The 17,071-nt window shown below is 46.1% G+C and overlaps 1 protein-coding gene across 2 annotated transcripts in view; it reads left to right on the top strand.

The window, feature by feature from the left end:
* LOC143989605 (uncharacterized) overlaps positions 1-17,071 on the top strand; it is a 270,608-nt gene that overhangs the window by 108,812 nt on the left and 144,725 nt on the right. The window lies entirely within an intron of this gene.

The following is a 17,071-nucleotide window of genomic DNA, read 5'->3' as shown; positions in this document are numbered from 1 at the left end:
CCCTTTTGAGTGGAAAATGAGGGCCCTTGCCCGTGGCGTGGCTCCTTAGTCTTCCTGGCCTGTGGGAGCAAGGTACTTCCCATCTGTGACATTCTTAATAATGTCATCCAACGAGGCTCCAAAGAGCCGCTCACCAAGGAAGGGTAGATCCATCAAGGCTCTTTTGGATGCCTGGTCGGCAGACAAGCTTTATGGCCAAATCAGGCTCTGCAGCACCACTGCTGACACTGAAGCCCTGGAGAGCAAAGGAAGCGTATCCAGGGCCGCGTCACAAACGTACTTAAGGCCGTGCACCAACTGGTCTGCTAGTTCCACACAGACGGGAGTAGCCTGCTGCTTCTCCAATTCGTGGTTCAAAAGTTTTGCCCATTCAGTAAGTGTCTGCGACACACGTGCTACATGTGATTGGCCATTTAGCACGATCTGTGATTGGCGGTGTCCAAGGGACACGGCCAACACAGAACTTCCCTGATGTGCGCCCACCATTAGGGAAGTAAACAGGAGGACGTCCAGGGACGGCCTCCCGGCAGTTAGCGTCCGCTCTGTAGCTGTCTTTTGGCTATAGGGCGGGCACGAAGCGGTTAATGAAAAGATTTTATTATTGTTATTTATTATTATTAGATCATTACGTTCCATTTGTTTAGATACGGCATTCCTTATTTCAGATAATTTGTTCAAATACATTCATTAACAGCCAAATTTGAAAGGAAATTCCAATACCTATAATTGAATATTTATTATTAGTTACTTATTTCAGATTTTCAAATTTTCAGCTTTTCATTCTTTTGAATGTTCATATTTTCATTCTTATTTTTGAATTTAGAAATTTTGAATTTCCAAAAATTCGTAAATTAACGAATTTTGTTAAAAAAACGAATTCGGAACTAAACAAATTGTACAATTCTAGTGGGGTCAGAGAGAGTCCTGGGAAACCCAGAGGGTATACGCTGGGAATTGGTTGTGTACCTGACTGGGGATGTCCAGGCTCTCTATTCGCCCATAAAGTATAGAAACTGGGTGGTCTGGCAGCAATCAATTTACCATCTGGATAATACCAGCAATGGAACTCGCTAAGCACTGTTAGGAGATCACATTTTACTGTAGGCTTATTCACAAGCGAGTAGGGATATGGTGCAAAGTTGCAATGTGTGGCAGTTCAAGGTAGGTATACACTGTAAGTTGAGGAGAGTGTGATAGACTTTTGGCAATAGTCAGTGGCCAAGCGAGTGGCAGTTCACAGTTTATATGAAGACAGCGGGAGGCCAGTGATGATAAGCAGTCCGCAATAGTCAGGTAATACTATCCATTGATTTTAGCCCAGGCAGAGGTTTTCAACCATAATAGTGTCCCTGTAATAAACACCTTGTATGTTTAATCACATCAGCCTCGGAAGGATGGGTAAATCCTTCCTGACTAGAGCACTTTTTGTGATTTGACACTGCGTCGCTTTAACTGACAATTGCGTGGTCGTGCAACGCTGTACCCAAACAAAATGTATATCCTTTTTTTCCCCACATATAGAGCTTTCTTTTGGTGGTATTTGATCACCTCTGCGGTTTTTATTTTGTGCCAAAAAAAAAGAAGAGCGACAATTTTGAAAAAAACACAATATCTTTTACGTTTTGCTATAATAAATATCCCACATTTTAAAAAAATAATAATATTTTCCTCAGTTTAGGCCTATATGTATTCTTCTACATATTTTTGGTAATAAAAAAAAAAAATCGCAAAAAGCATATATTGATTGGGTTGCACAAAAATGATAGCGTCTACAAAATAGATTTATAGCATTTTTATTATTATTTTTTTTACTAGTAATGGCAGTGATCTGCGATTTTTTATCTTGACTGCGACATTAAGGGGGACACATCGGACACTTTTGCACTGATTACTGTATAAATGTCACTGGCAGGGAAAGGGGTTAACACTAGAGGGCAATCAAGGGGTTAACTGTGTTCCCTGACTGTGTGTTCTAACTTTAGGGGGAGGGAACTGACTAGAGGGGATGACAGATCTTGGTTCCTAGCTAATAGGAACTCACGATCTGTCTCTCCTCACAGAACAGTGATGTATGTGTTTATACACACACACACACACACACCCCTGTTCTGCCTCTTCGATGGTCATCGGCACCACTGCAGTGCAGCGGGCGCGTGCCTGCTATCCCACCTAAAGGAGCCAACTCATAGCTACGGTGGCTCGCACCGACCTGCCGCAGTATGGCGGCGGCTGGTCGGCAAGTGGCTAATAAAAGCGGGTATGTGAGTATCCACACACTGCTCGCTGGTTACTTCAATCCTTACAGAGGAAACTCACATTCTCAGAAGCTGTAGAGACTTTTTCTGCTGCTGCATTTAGGTTGGTATTACTTGTTGCTGTGTCTCTTGTCCTCCTGGCAGTATTCATAGGTGATGGTTCACTGAGCAGTGAAGCACTAGAAATCGCAATGGGCCGTCCGGCCATTCACTCCTGGTTTCCGGTTCACTTCCAGCCGATGGTGGTGTAATGGGGCTGTGGAGTTGTAAGTAGCCCCTGCATGGTCTGGATGGTGGGCATGCTTGGATGATTCCCTTTGATTATGATGTATAGATGCATTAGCATATCTGTGATCCCGGGCATGCGTTTTTAAACTAGACAACATTGTCATTTTTTTACGGCCACCTAAAAAATAGTTTATTCCTTTCATGTATTTTGTATAAATTTAATAAAGTTTGTTGAAGGAGAAAACCGCACTCTGTTCCCTCGGTTCCTTTCCTCCCCGCTTTATTTCTTGAACTCTAAACATGTAACCTGTTAACATTTTTAAAGTGTCACCTAAGGAGATTTTTACATACCGTAGTTTGTCGCAATTCCATGAGCGTGCGCAATTTTAAAGCATGATATTTTAGGTGTCTACTTAGCATAACACCTTCTGTCATAGTATACAAAAGAATTGGGGTAACTATTGTGTTTTATTATTTAATTCATTAAAGTTTATTTTTTCCAAAAAAAATTGCATTTGAAAGGCTGCTGTACAAACATGGTGTTACATAAAATATTGCAACAATCACAATTTTATTCTTTAAGGTCTCTGTTAAAAAAAAAAAATAATAATAATAAAAAAAAATATATATATATATATATATATATACTTTTGTATATACCGTATATACTCGAGTATAAGCCGAGATTTTCAGCCTCTTTTTTGAGGCTGAAAGTGCCCCCCTCGGCTTATACTCGAGTCACCGCTGTCTGACTGCCCGAACAGCGTGTCGAGCAGACAGACAGCGGCCATTCTACCTTTCAAAAGCCGCGCCTCTGCCTCCGCCTGTGATAGGCGGAACACTCAATTTCCCAGCAGTCAGTGTTCCGCCTATCACGGACATCGGCTCATCCTCGGATGAGCCGATGTCCGTGATAGGCGGAACACTGACTGCTGGGAAATTGAGTGTTCCGCCTATCACAGGCGGAGGCGGAGGCGCGGCTTTTGAACAGGGGAATGGCCGCCAGGGCGCCGACGAAGAGCGGCGATCCTGGCATGGGACGACACGGAGGCTCGGGACGGGACGACACGGAGGCTCGGGACGGGACGACACGGAGGCTCGGGACGGGACGACACGGAGGCTCGGGACGGGACGACACGGAGGCCCGGGACGGGACCGGACGGAGGCTCGGGGCACAGGTAGGCTGGACACACAAGGCTGCACGGACACACACACACACACACACACACAGGGATGGATGGATGGACACACACACACACACAGGGATGGATGGATGGATGGACACACACACACACACAGGGATGGATGGATGGATGGACACACACACACAGGGATGGATGGATGGATGGACACACACACACAGGGATGGATGGATGGATGGACGCACACACACACAGGGATGGATGGATGGACACACACACAGGGATGGATGGATGGACACACACACAGGGATGGATGGATGGACACACACACAGGGATGGACGGACACACAGGGATGGACGGACACAGAGGGATGGACGGACACACACAGGGATGGACAGGCATATCTCACCCTCGGCTTATACACGAGTCAATAGGTTTCCCAGTTTTTTGGGGGTAAATTGGGGGCCTCGGCTTATACTCGGGTCGGCCTATACTCGAGTATATACGGTAATTGTATTCTATGTATTGCACACTGCCCTCACCGCGCCGTACACATGGCACTAATAATGTTTTCATTACATGTTTGCATTCTTTTGAGTCCGGATTAGAATTAGCCTGCCCATGTTACGCCCCTTGTTACCATAAACTAACAATTGTAATATTAATGTGATATCTACATAATCATGTGTATAACAACCTTCAATTGCATCATAATAAAGCAGAACAGTTATTTGGAAAGATGCTGAGCGTATCTTTTGTGTCTGTTCCCTACTGCAGTAGTTATTATTAATTTGGAAGCACTAATCAATATGAGGATAAGAATTACCAATCTATAAAAATGGCCAGGTCAGACTTCCGGTTCCGGCGCCGCATGGACTAGCTGCCCTCCACGTCGGCTCCCGCAGCTAGACTGCAAAACTCACCACACTCACAGGTGACACCTCCACATAACACCCGGCCACGTTATGGACAGATTCATTGAGATAACCGACCTGCAATCATACGTGGCCACAACGGCCCACACAGCTCAGCCACAAATCGAGGCCCTGGCTCCGGACTACACGGCTTCTATGGAGGAGACGGTGCCTGACATGGAGGTAAGCGGCGGCCCACCCCCCCACAAGCTGACAATACAACACAGCTCACAGGGGACCACAACACAAACCTCATTGCCCAGGCTGTGGCAGCCCTGCTTTCCCCAATGATAACGGCTTCTGTGGAGAAAGCTGTTAGTGCAGGCATGCAGCAGCTACAGGGCCATCTAGGGGAACATGCTTCCAGGCTTACTGATGCAGAACACCACATAGCCAACATAGATGAGGAACTGTATCAGGCACAAGCCACTGAACAAATATGTTCTAGAGAAATTGGACAATTTGGAGAATAGGTCCAGAAGGAGTAATCTGCGATTTGTGGGTATCCCAGAATCAGTACAACCTTCAGCCCTCACGGACTTCTGCGCAAAACGCATACCTGAATCGCTAGGTCTCCCCTGCACCATAGAGTGCGCCCACCGCATGGGAACTTTCAACTCCGATCGCAAAACGCCCCGACCTACAATGGCCAAATACCTCAAATTACTCGGACAAAGCCCTCATCCTACAGAAATTCAGGCAACCCAGATCCCTCCAGATCGACAGAATAAAAATCTTGATTTTCGCGGACTACAAAAGGAAAGCATTCCAACAAATTTGCTCAGAGCTACATCAGCAACAAATCAAGTTTAACTTGGCCTTTCCAGCCACTCTGCAGCTCAAAGCCCCTAATGGCGACCAGCTCTCTTTCCATCCGTGGCGGAGGCCTTCCTAAGATCAATACGCTCAGGCTCACACCTCAGCCCCTCTACCAGAACACCTCCTATCAACCGTGCTCTAGACCAAAAGGAGCCCACGCAAAGACTCTCCGAAGCGATTCAGATCATCTGGCCCTGACCAATGCCGTTCCACACCCCATTGAGAGAGCAGTTAAAAACCACCATTGTTGGTCTCAACTGCAACTGCTCTTCCAAAGGCCAGGCCGGTTTCAACCCTAGACATGATGACTCTCGCAAGCTTTGTTGTTATCTTTTCCTAACAGCTATGTTCTTTCCTCCTCACCAGATACTTCAGATATTGATAGGCCGAACTTTTTCTACTGTTTTCTCATGTTTCACATACTACTAAAATGTTGAATTTGATCTAACATTTTACCTGTTGTCATAAGTTTTCCCCCTGGCATCCCTGTGAAGCTCGGATCATTCCTCCCATGCATAACCCTAACTGTCAGCATATACCACCTTCTATATCGTGGGTTTAAGTGCTGCAGTCAATTGGGTCTGGCACTGGGAGCTGACCTACTCTGTGACTTCATGTGGAAAAAAGTGAAGTTTCGCGACTATGTTTTCTCCTTTTAACCCCCATCCTCCTGAACCCTCTTCTATCCCAACTACCCTCATCCTGTGTTGCACTTGCACCAAATGACCCTCAGTTCACCCATTCAGTCTAAGCTCCTTCAAATCTCCAAATACACTTTCAGCATACCGTCAAACGCCATCAGACTCGACCAATACAACACCAGCCCCTACCCTCACTATGGACCCTCCGATATGAAATTGGTCTCCTGGAATGTGAAAGAGCTTAGTTCCCCCAATAAAAGAATGAAAATCTTACGCCACCTTAAAAGACTCAAAACTCACATTGCTCTACTCCAAGAAACCCACCTTTCCACTCCAGACTTCCACAGTATGAAAAAACTATGGGTAGGCACAGTTCTAGGCTATGACTCAAACAGACGCAAAGCAGGAGTCCCCAGACCCCCAGGGACACTTTCTATCAGTCCATGTTCAAAAAGGGACCAGGGATTTGATCTCAAACATCTATGCTCCTAATAACCCCACTAAACAGAGTTTTAGCAAACTTTCTTCCTGGCTCCTACGTGACCCACACCTCCCACACATAATCGGTGGGGACTTCAATTCCAGAATGCACCCAATTGACGATAGATCCTCTCCCAAACGCTCATGTACCCCACCGGACTCAAATACCCAGACACTCCTAGCCTCCACGATAGACTGTTTACATCTCCACAACACCTGGTGTCTTCAGCACCCTACTGACAGAGAATTCTCATTTTACTCAAACCCCCATAATGTTTTCACCAGAATTGACTACTTCTTCTGCTCAGACGATCTTGTCCCACTGATATCTGACGGTGACATTCAGGACATTGTTATATCAGACCACTCCCCAAACCATCTCTATAATACTTGACAACCCTGATATACATCCGAGCCCCAAAATATGGCGCTTCTCATCCTACCTTCAAAATAACTCAGACTTCCGACAGTACATGGAGCGTGCATGGTCTGAATATACTTCGACCAATGCACTGCACTCTGATGACCCAAATCTATTCTGGGAAGCAGGCAAAGCCTTCCTCAGAGGTCGTATAAAATCATACGCAGCCTTTTTCAAAAGGAACACCCTCAAAAATTACAAAATGGCCAGCTCACGTCTGCACCTAGCCCAACGAGACTTATACACAAACGACTCGCCTGACAATAGGAAGACATGACTGTCAGCAAAGCAATCCTTTGACGCTTGGGCTGAAAATCTTGAACAAAACTCAAAAAAACACACATGGAAGCCACCCTTCACAAATTCGGCAATAAGACAGGCAAATTACTTTCAAGACTCTGTAAGGGCCCCTACCGCCTGACCTATATTACTTCCCTTCGAGAAGCATCAGGTAACATTCATTCTACTCAAAAAGGTATAAACGATGGCATGCTACACTATTACTCATCTCTTTACGCGGCAGAACCAATAGATGTACCGACAGCACTCTCCTTTGAGAAAATACCTTTAACCCAGATCTCTTCCTCTCAACTAGATGCTCTAAACACACCCATCTCCCTCCCTGAAATTTCCAATGCCATCAGAAATCTAGCCCCCATCTAAAGCCCCAGACGGTTTCACGGGTGAATTTTATAAATCCCTGCGAACACTCCTGGAACCCACCCTCCATGAAGTCTACCAACACATATGGTCAGGAGGCTCCTACCTACCACAGGCAACCAAGCGATCATCAAATTACTAGCAAAAAAGGTAAAGATCCAAAGAACCAGGCTCATATAGACCTATGTCGCTCCTAAATATTGATGCCAAGATCCTTTCCAAAATTGTAGCAAATAGTCTAGCCGCCATCATACCCTCTCTGATACACTCTGCCCAATCAGGGTTCGTGAAAGGCAGGACAGCCACCATGAACTTCAGAAAGGTGATGATGGCCCTGGAACACGCCAAAAGCAACCCTGAGGGGGATCACGCTATTATCACCTTAGATGCAGAAAAAGCCCTCGATAACGTGAGCTTCGAATGGCTCTTCATGGTCATGTCCAAAATGGGATATTTCGTCTCTTTCGCCCACCTTATAAACACCATGTATGCCGCCCCGGCAGCTAGGCTGGTAGCGGCAGGCCTATTAGATCAATTCCGTCTCCACAAAGGCACCAGACAAGGCTGCCCCTTATCCCCTCTCCTTTTCAATATTGCATTAGAACCCCTGTCTACAGTGGTGTGAAAAAGTGTTTGCCCCCTTCCTCATTTCCTGTTCCTTTGCATGTTTGTCACACTTAAGTGTTTCAGAACATCAAACCAATTTAAACAATAGTCAAGGACAACACAAGTAAACACAAAATGCAATTTGTAAATGAAGGTGTTTATTATTAAAGGTGAAAAAAAATCCAAACCATCATGGCCCTGTGTGAAAAAGTGATTGCCCCCTAAACCTAATAACTGGTTGGGCCACCCTTAGCAGCAACAACTGCAACCAAGCGTTTGCGATAACGTGCAATGAGGCTTTTACAGCGTCCTGGAGGAATTTTGGCCCACTCATCTTTGCAGAATTGTCCTAATTCAGTTACATTAGAGGGTTTTCGAGCATGAACGGCCTTTTTAAGGTCATACCACAACATCTCAATAGGATTCAGGTCAGGACTTTGGCTAGGCCACTCCAAAGTCTTCATTTTGTTTTTCTTCAGCCATTCGGTGGTGGACTTGCTGGTGTGTTTAGGATCATTGTCCTGCTGCAGAACCCAAGTTCGTTTCAGCTTGAGTACACGAACAGATGGTCGGACATTCTCCTTCAGGATCTCTTGGTAGACAGCAGAATTCATAGTTCCTTTTATCACGGCAAGACTTCCAGGTCCTGAAGCAGCAAAACAGCCCCAGACCATCACACTACCACCACCATATTTTACTGTTGGTATAATGTTCTTTTTATGAAATGCAGTGTTCCTTCTACGCCAGATATACTTGGACACACACCTTCCAAAGAGTTCCACTTTTGTCTCATCAGTCCACAGAATGTTGTCCCAAAAGTCTTGGGGATCATCAAGATGTGTTGTGGAGAAATTGAGACGAGCTTTGATGTTCTTTTTGCTCAGCAGTGGTTTTCTCCTTGGAACTCTGCCATGCAGGCCATTTTTGCCCAGTCTTTTCCTGATGGTGGAGGCATGAACGCTGACCTTAACTGAGGCAAGTGAGGCCTGCAGTTCCTTGGACGTTGTTGTGGGGTCTTTTGTGACCTCTTGGATGAGTCGTCGCTGTGCTCTTGGGGTAATTTTGGGCGGCCGGCCACTCCTGGGAAGGTTCACCACTGTTCCATGTCTTCGCCATTTGTGGATAATGGCTCTCACTGTGGTTCGCTGGATTCCCAAAGCTTTGGAAATGGCTTTATAACCCTTTCCAGACTGATAGATCTCAATTACTTTCTTTCTCAATTGTTCCTGAATTTCTTTGGGTCTCGGCATGATGTGTAGCTTTTAAGGATCTTCTGGTGGACCTTACTGTGTCAAGCAGCTCCTATTTAAGTGATGCCTTGATTGTGAACAGGTGTGGCAATAATCAGGCCTGGGTGTGGCTAGAGAAATTGAATTCAGGTGTGGACAACCACAGTTATAGTATGTTTTAACAAGGGGGGCAATCACTTTTTCACACAGGGCCATGATGGTTTGGATTTTTTTCCACCTTTAATAATAAACACCTTCATTTACAAATTGCATTTTGTGTTTACTTGTGTTGTCCTTGACTATTGTTTAAATTGGTTTGATGTTCCGAAACACTTAAGTGTGACAAACATGCAAAGGAACAGGAAATGAGGAAGGGGGCAAACACTTTTTCGCACCACTGTAGATATCTGTCCCATATAGCCCCATTACATGGCATCAACATTGGTAAACACGAACTACGTACCTCACTCTTCACGGACGACGTCCTCATATTATCAGAAAATCCCTCTTCTGAGATGTCAACGATTAAATCAATATAGACTATGTTCGGGGTTTTGCATTAATTATAACAAAAGCGAAATCCTCCCCTTAGGTACCCTGTCTAATCCCTCCATGGGCTCAAAAATCCATATTCTCAGTAGCGAAATCGCACATCACCTATCTAGGAATAAAAATAGGGAAACTACCCTCTTCTCTGTATCACCTCAACTTTCCCCCCTTGTGCTCAAAAATCTCTCAGGAACTTGATAACTGGATGAATCTACCCCTTTCGCTCCTGGGAAGATGCCATCTAGTGAAAATAGTCAGTTTCGCCCATTTACTCTACCCACTTCAAACCATTCCCTTGCTTCTACACCATAAAGACACAAAACTTCTCGACATTGCCATCTCCAAAATTCCTTTGGTGAAACAAAGACCACGTATAGCCTTTGCAAAGCTATATTTTCCCAGACGCGAAGGGGTTATCAGTCTCCCAAATGTCAGAACCTACACCCTGGCCTGTCTATTGAGGACAGGATTAGACTGGATTGCCCAAACGTCTCGCTACTCCAACTTTCCCAGTGAAACAGCAATGGTTCAACCATACTCCTTGGTGGCCCTACTCCACTGCAAGTGGAAGTCCTCCCCACAGCCTCTTCAACATGACCTCCTACTACAGGACACAGCCATTGCTTGGAGGGAAGTCCGCAAAAGCCTCAAAGCTCTCACCCTTCATATCCAGCCACCTTCCAATACAAGGAAACCCAAGCTTCCTCCCAGGTCTGGAACATCAACCTTACGTCACCTGGCAACAGAATGGCCTTACAAAATTCTCCTCCCTATGTGACATGGAGACTGGTCGCCTCATCACATTCCAATCTTTAGCTGAAAAGTTTTCACTTCCCCAATCACATGCCTTCCATCACAATGTATCAGCTTCATAAAGAACGCTTTCTTAGAAGAGTGCAAAAGATTCAAATCGTCTCTCATGGACACCCTTCTCTAAGAGGGCTCATACAAAATATTGAACATTTACAAACCACTCCTGCTGAAAACTACTCCTTCTCTCACATCCTCATCAGCAGCCAACTGGGCAAAAGACTTTCTGGATGCCGCGATAGTAAACAAACTTCTACAAGGTCTCAATACCACCCACAAACTAGTTCCCAACGAATCCTGGAGGGAAACACAATTGAAAATTGTACACCGAGCTCACATCCGCTTCCTTTCGAACAAACAGACTCACACCGCGCCCAGCTATCCTCTCTGTCAGCACCCCAGGCTACAATGACCCATCGCTTCTGGTCGTGTAGGTTCATTTCCACCTTTTGGGATCACGTCCTCTCATACATCTTTGAAGTAACTCTGCTGAAACTACTTAAAGACCCTCGACTTCTCATCTTTGGCCATTGGGACCCCCAATTTCTACCCTGGTCACTCAACTCTACCCCCCCCCCTCCGGCAAAGACTGGACCCTGATATGCCTCCTACTCGCCATCCTGAAAAATTGGATCTCCAACATTCACCCAAACATCTCACAGGTCAAAAGAGACCTCCTACAACTACTCTAAAAGGGCAAGCTTAATACGGACTTAACACACAAAAAGACTAAAACACGATTCTACCATAAATGGCATGCTTTCATGGCCTCAACACTCTCTCCCATGGATATAGCGAACTTTGAGAATCTCTCATTTTCATATTATGGATCACCACCTACATCATAAGTGATGCTGCTCCCTTCAAACTAAAAGACCAACAACATAAGGAACCCAACTCCTGTCAAGGCATCAATCACCGTGCGAGAACACTTCTCACTCCTTCTCTTCCTTCAAACTCAACGACGGGAAATGCTACCTTTGAAACTGATGCCACAACCTCACTGTCTACTAACATTATGCAACCACTCTGGGAACTTGGTGCCCTTTACCCCCCCACCCTCCTGCCACCTCTCCCTACCCTCCCACCTCTTTTAGGAATCGTCCAACAGTACCCTTTTGGTAAGCCTAGGACCCGACTCCTTCTTAGATCCATCCAGTTACTTTCTTTGGTTCAACTTCAAACTTCTGAATTGTTCTTCTTGTTCACGTTGCTACTCCTCCAATGTGGGCACAAATTCACTACCCCTAGGGTGCAAGATCCTCTGTTTTTGTTCTGTTTTTCTTTGGTTTCTGTTATGGTATGTACCCTGCTACTATTGTCATAACTGCCATTGTGTACAAAAAAATTGTATGATGTATCCTTTGTAGACATGTCACTGGAGAAGTGGTTGAGGGGGTGTACATCTCACCTAGGTTGCTACACAGTGTGAGATGGTAAGTCCAGGATGGATCAGTTTCTCAACAGCAATATGCTGCTGAGTTGTTATTTAAATCTTGCCGGGCCTGGGTTTATATGGAATGGCAGGTAGGTTTGGTAGAGGGACCTGTCATTCCACACCCCCCTTCCCTCGTTCCAGTTCTGGGTTTTGGATCAGGTGAGCTTTAATCCTAATTAGCCTGGGAAGGTAAAGGCTCTGCGGGCCTGCAGGTGTTTGCTCTCAGCCAGGGAAACGAACAGTCTGTGTGTTTGAGGAAGCTGCAAGCACAGCCAGTGCTGGAGCTAAAATCCACCCTGCGATATCCAGGCGAAAGACGCTGTGTTTATAAGTGTCAGATAGGTGAGAAGAACCTGTTAGTAAGCGCCCAGCCGGGCTAGGTTGTTTTGTTTTTGTTATTATTTTGTGCCTGTTATACACAAGAAGCACGGTGTTGCTGTATACTTTGTTTGTTGGACTGTTTGTACCACGAATAAACGCCAAGTTCTACTTTATAAAGTCCAAGTCTGCTGTGAACTGTGTCCAAACACACCCTACCCCGGGAAGATCCCTTACAATTGGTGGAGGTAGCGGGCAACACGGTTGCTAGGGGCAACGGTGTGGACAGACTTGGCTACAGCTGCTGATGTCCTGGGTGAAAGCTGCAACTACACTCCAAGAACAGTCCAGCAACATGGAGGAGATGCTGAAGCAGTTTATGCAAGTGAGTTTGCAACAACAGCAGGGTCAGATAGAGGCCAATAGACGACATGAACAGTCCATGGCTGCACAACAACAACTTATCGAGCACCTGATAGCAAATCGAGAGGCGCCTGTGGTTGCTAATCCACCCACAGTGATGGGAGCCGCTCCAGAGATTTTTTTTGGGAGAAGGACTGTGCAGAAAGCGCTGCAAAAGATGACTGCTGAGGACGATGTTGAAGCCTATCTAACAGTATTTGAGCGCGTGGCTGAGCGAGAGAAGTTACCAGCCGCTGAGTGGGCAGAGGTAATTGCGCCCTATTTAACAGGTGAACCTCAAAAGGCCTACTATGACCTCAGTGAGCAAGAGGTTAAGGACTATACTCGGCTAAAAGAGGAGATACTTGCCCGACTAGGAGTTACTACTGCAGTCCGTGCCCGGAGGGTACGCAACTGGAGCTACAGTCTGGACAAATCAGCGAGGTCCCAGATGTATGACCTAATCCATTTGGCAAGAAAGTGGTTGGAGCCAGACACTTCTACTCCTGCACAAATCCTAGAGAAGGTCGTGATGGATCGCTACCTCCGAGCGCTTCCTACTGACCTGCAACGCTGGGTGGGACAAGGTGATCCTAAGAACGCAAACGAACTTGTCAACCTTGTGGAGAGGTTCCAGGCGACTGAGGACTACCTCCGTGATGTTCCTGCAGCATCTTCACCTCCCCGGAGCGCCAGATCTGTGCCGTCAGCTGGTAAGAGACTTCCATCTATTGGGGGAGTGTGGAGGGGTGCTGATGGAGGGAAAAGGGCTCAAATGGTGTCTCAGGGACAAAAGACTGGTGATGGTCCCGGGTGGCTAAGGGGCTCTGAAAAGGACTCCTTGCCAAAGAGACCAGGCCCTATCCAGTGTTGGAAATGCCATGAGGCGGGACACGTGTCGGCCCATTGCCCTCTTACCACTGAACCCATGGAGTGTGACGCTGGCCGGCGTCAGTCGCTGTTTGCGGAACCATCTTGTGCTGCAGTTCCTGGACTAGAGATTGAACCGCAAATCTGCAATATTACCATCAATGACCTTCCCGTTGAGGCGTTAATGGACTCGGGAAGCCTCGTAACCTTGGTGCATGCTAGCCTGAGTCTAAAAAGCATATGAGTGTTGTGTGCATACATGGTGATACAAAAGTGTACCCTATAGTGCTGGCTAAAGTCGGGACTGAACAAGGCACCGTACAATATGAAGTGGGTGTGGTTAAAAACCTCATGCATAATGTAATATTGGGGCGCGATTTTCCATTATTCTGGGCTCTCTGGGAAAAAAGAAAAATCCCCAAAAGGAGTGAGGATACCTCTAAGGTGGTTGCCTTGTCCACTGTGAATGATAAAAGTGTACAGGATGAAAATGATTGTTTTCCTTTGCAGGTCCTGGCTGGGGAGGAGGAGGCTCCTCCCACTGAGCAAAATATACTAGACTTAGAGGTGTCTAGAGATAATTTTGGGGCTGCACAATTACAGGACCCCACTCTCAAAAATGCGAGAGAGCAGGTTGCTGTAATGAATGGGGTACCTCAGGAACCAGATGCTGAAAAAAGGTTTCCACATTTTTCGGTGACTAATGATCTTTTCTATAGAGTCAATAAGATTAAGGATGAGATTGTGAAACAGCTTCTGGTACCTAAGCCGTACCGGCGTCAGGTGCTTGACATGGCACATAACCATGTTCTTGGGGGACACTTGGGGACTGACAAAACGCGAGAGAGGGTTCTCCAGAGGTTTTTTTGGCCGGCGATATATGATGACATTAAAAAATACTGCGAGTCGTGCCCCACATGTCAGGTTAGTGCCCCAGTGTCACATTTTCGCAGTCCTTTGGTTTCGCTCCCTATTATAGAGGTGCCTTTTGAGCGTATTGCCATGGATTTAGTGGGTCCCGTGGTAAAGTCAGCTAGAGGACACCAGTATATTTTGGTAGTCATAGATTATGCGACCCGCTATCCTGAGGCTGTACCCTTAAGAAACACTGCATCTAAAACAATTGCACGTGAGTTGTTTTATATGTTCTCTAGGACTGGGATCCCCAAAGAAATCCTAACTGACCAAGGCACACCATTTATGTCAAAACTGATGAAGGAATTATGTAAACTATTTAAAGTCTCACACATCCGTACCTCTGTATACCACCCCCAGACGGACGGATTGGTGGAGAGATTTAATAAAACTTTGAAACATATGTTGAAGAAAGTGGTGGCAAAAGTTGGTCGTGACTGGGATCATTTATTACCCTACCTCATGTTTGCTATTAGGGAAGTGCCCCAAGCGTCCACAGGGTTCTCACCATTCGAGTTGGTCTATGGTCGTCACCCTAGGGGTCTACTGGACATTGCAAAAGAAACATGGGAGAGTGAGTCCACCCCATACAAGAGTGTTATTGAGCATGTAGCACAAATGCAGGACCGTATAGCCACTGTAATGCCCCTGGTAAGGGAACACCTCCAGAGAGCTCAAGAGGCCCAAAGTAGAATTTACAACCGATCCGCAAGAATCAGGACATTCAACCCAGGTGATAGGGTTCTTGTACTAGTCCCCACTGTTGAGAGTAAATTCTTAGCGAAGTGGCAAGGTCCTTATGAAATTGTTGAAAAGATCAGTGAGGTGAACTACAAGGTGCACCAACCAGGTAGAAGGAAGCCTTTCCAAGTTTATCACATAAACTTGATCAAGCCCTGGAAAGACAGGGAATCCTTGGTGGCGACAAATACTGTTAATAATTTGTCACCACCAATCCCTCCAGTCAAGGTAGGTGATGCTCTATCAGTGTCACAGAAACAGGAGGCTCTGGAATTTTTACAGAAAAACAAAAACAAGTTCTCTGACCTCCCAGGGCGTACCCACCTCATCCATCATCACATTGAAACTGAGCCTAGAAGCAGAGTAAACCTAAAGCCCTATAGGATACCTGAGGCACGTAGAAAGGCCGTATCTGACGAGGTAAAACGTATGCTTGATCTGGGGGTAATTGAGGTGTCACAGAGTGAATGGTCCAGCCCGATTGTGCTAATCCCAAAGCCCAATGGAACTTGGAGGTTCTGTAACGATTTCAGAAAGTTGAATGAGGTCTCCAAGTTCGATGCTTATCCTATGCCCAGGGTAGATGAGTTGATTGAGAAGTTAGGTAACGCCAGGTACATAACCACCCTCGATCTCACAAAGGGCTATTGGCAGATTCCACTTTCTGGCGAGGCTAAAAAGAAAACTGCATTCTCCACCCCTGATGGGCTATTCCAGTATGTAGTGATGCCATTCGGGTTACATGGGGCGCCTGCAACTTTCCAGAGGTTGATGGACTTGATCCTGCGACCACATCGTGATTACTCAGCCGCCTACCTCGATGATGTGGTCATTTTTAGCCCTGATTGGGAAAGTCACCTCTGTAAGGTACAGGCCGTGTTGGATGCCATAAGTGATGCAGGGTTGACCATAAATGCCGAGAAGTGTGCTCTAGCCCTAGAAGAGGCCAAATATCTGGGCTACATTGTTGGAAGAGGATTGGTTAGGCCACAGCTAAATAAAATTGAGGCAATACAGAATTGGCCTAGACCCCTGACAAGGAAACAGGTTAGAGCTTTCCTGGGTATTACGGGTTATTACCGTAGATTTGTGCCGAACTTTGCCTCAGTTGCTGCTCCACTAACTGACTTGACAAAGGGCGGAAAGACAGCAATGGTCACGTGGACCCCAGAGGCCGAGAAGGCTTTCCAAAGCCTTAAGTCTGCCTTGTGCCAACCACCTGTCTTAGTTACCCCCGATTTCAGGCGAGAATTTCTGGTCCAGACAGATGCCTCTAACACAGGCTTAGGTGCAGTACTCTCACAAGTAGTGAATGGTGAGGAGCATCCAGTGACGTACTTGAGTAGAAAACTAACCCCGGCCGAGAAAAATTATGCCATTGTGGAGCGAGAATGTTTGGCAGTAAAGTGGGCCCTAGAATCTTTAAAGTATTACTTGCTAGGCAGGAAATTCAAGTTGGTGACAGACCATGCCCCCCTAACATGGATGAAGTTAAACAAGGAGAGAAATGCAAGAGTGACTAGATGGTTTCTGTCCTTACAAAACTTTAATTTCACTGTGGAACACAGGCCAGGGAAATTACAGGCAAATGCTGACGCATTGTCAAGGGTGAGTTGTCTGTGGGGACAAAAG

The sequence above is a fragment of the Lithobates pipiens genome, unplaced genomic scaffold (assembly GCF_037356315.1).
Source record: "Lithobates pipiens isolate NorthernLeopardFrog02 unplaced genomic scaffold, aLitPip1_a1.2 Scaffold_18, whole genome shotgun sequence".
In the NCBI taxonomy this organism is placed as follows: domain Eukaryota; kingdom Metazoa; phylum Chordata; class Amphibia; order Anura; family Ranidae; genus Lithobates; species Lithobates pipiens.
Note: the sequence above shows the minus strand (reverse complement) of the source record. Positions and strands in the feature narration are given on the sequence as shown.